This window comes from Homarus americanus, unplaced genomic scaffold (genome assembly GCF_018991925.1).
Source record: "Homarus americanus isolate GMGI-L3 unplaced genomic scaffold, GMGI_Hamer_2.0 scaffold28, whole genome shotgun sequence".
Lineage (NCBI taxonomy): Eukaryota > Metazoa > Arthropoda > Malacostraca > Decapoda > Nephropidae > Homarus > Homarus americanus.
Window position 1 is genome coordinate 866757 of NW_024742238.1, and position 2382 is coordinate 869138.

A 2382-nucleotide genomic window follows, 5' to 3' on the forward strand; every position below is an offset into this window, starting at 1 on the left:
CAATGACCAGCAGGACAAGCAAGTTTCTTTTGTGTTGTGGCCAACCAATCACTCTGACGTGTGGGCCGCTGCTACTTGAGTAAGGTGGCCTGGAGGAGGAGGAGGAGGATCGTGATAGTCAGTCAGAGAAGAGATGACCACGTGAGGCGGGGTGTAGGAGCAGGCCGGGAATACACTGTTCTGTGACCTGAGAGTTAGTCACTGTTTATAATATCTGACACACCGAGAACCAGGCGGGGTAACAATGGCTGCCCGGGTCACAAGTTTCTCTAGACAATAAATTATGTACTGGAACAAAATGCATAATGGGAACTTAACCTAATCTGATCTAATCTAACTTACCCTAACCTAATCAAGCATACCCTAACATAACCTGACCTAATCAAACCTAACCTGAACTAGCCTAACCTAATCAAACCTATCCTACTCAAACCTAACCTAACCTGACCTGACTTAATCAAACCTAACCTAATCAAACCTAACCTGACCTGACCTAACCTAAAATACCCTAACCAACAATACCGTACTTTAGGTTAGGTTAGGTTTCAATTAGGTCCAGTCAATCTATTTTCTCCACTAAAATGGTTTCTGGGTAAAGCACTTGGTGGCGGCGTGTGATCCTCCCACCATGATGCAGCTCACACCTGGGGGGAATAAAGCACTCACTCAGGTCCGGTGTGTGTGTGTGTGTGTGTGTGTCGTTGGTCCTGGAGAGAAGAAGTGCCTAAGGGTCCAGACGTCTCGTTAAGTGGGTAGTGGCCGTCACTACACCCCACGCCACTTTACATCAAAGTTCCGACGTTTCATGTAGAAAGAACGCTGAGGCGGCACTGAGGACTTAGTGCCAACCATTCTTAAAATAACACAACCAACCACACACAGCTACCACTTAGAGGCTCCCACACCAGCCCACACCCACTTTAGAACGTTCAACATTCTCTAAGTTCAACATTAAGTCAGAAAAAATACCTCCCACTACAGCCCAAATCACCTAAAAACATTCAACATTCTACAAAAACAACATTAAGTAGCAGAGACCCACTACATCCCACACCCCTTAAGATTCAACCCTTCTTCAGGAGACGCAACAACAATAGCCAGTAGAGTGGGTAAGTGGGGAGCATCACGGGAGACTCGCCCCTTGAGGTGAGGTCGTGGACAGTGTACAGGTGACGGAGGTAATCACACACCACTAACTCATGTTCTGTATTGTGTGTGTAGTGATGGTAGAGGTGAAGGAGGGAGGAGAAGGGGTGAGGAGGGGGATGAGGAGGGGGTGAGGAGGGATGAGGAGGATGAGAAGGGGTTGAAATGGATAGAGGATGGAAGGGGTGATGGAAGTGGGAGGAGGGAAGGGCTGAGGAGGAAGGAGGGAATGAGAGGGGGAGAGAGGTTGTTAAAGAAGCAGAGGAGGAAGAGGAGAGAGAAGAGGAGGAGGAAGAGAAGGAGTAAGGAAAAAAGATAGCAGAGAAGTGAAAGAGTCAAAAAAGAAAAATAATTGGAGAAGAGAGAGTGAAGAAAAGAAGTGGGGAGGGGGAGGGAGGTAGTGAGGGCACAAGTGAGGGAGGCACACCTGAGTAAGGGTGTGGCGGTGTATATGTAACGAGGTGAGGGGTGGTGGTGTTGAGGGTGTGGTGGTGGTGTTGAGGGTGAGGGGGGTGGTGGTGTTGAGGGAGTATGGTGGTGGTGTTGATTGCCGCTTGCAGCAGCTCACTGTGCACCCCACACTCATCCTGTGAGCAGTAGCCTCAAGGATTAGAGTGGGGTTTACAAAGAGGGTCATAATAATTAACCCCCCCGTCAGGATATTATGGCACCGAGGTTACACAGTATTTCATTTTACATTATTTGTTTGGTTCTATACATAGAGGGTAACTTGTTCACAAATGTGAGAACAGGCGTGTTGAAGGGCAGTATGTCAGCCTCACGCTTGTGGCTTCATTTGGGGAGGTATTCACTTTGTGCTGTTGGTTCTGTACATGAGAACTGATATAGTTACTGAGTGCAAAAAGTGGATACAATCTTGTATGTGTCGGCTATCTTGCCATTAGAGATGAAGTGTTGTGCCATTTCACACAATGATAGCAGACCTGTCCTAAGGTTCTATCTTCACACAGTCGAGACTGTAGTGTTTCAAGTGTAGCTGGCCATATGTATATTTTTACTTCTGACTAATTTTGTTTACATCTTGGCAAGACATGGGGTGCTTATATCTAACCAATCAGCGGTTACAACATCTTGTAATCTAGTGATCTTGTTACTTGCTCCATATACATGTTTCATGATGCATCTCATCACTGGTAAACTATGGATCTGACTGGTGCCTGTTTGCACTTCTGCTTCGTCAAACTCATCAATAGTTCTTTCTAATTACAGTTTAGG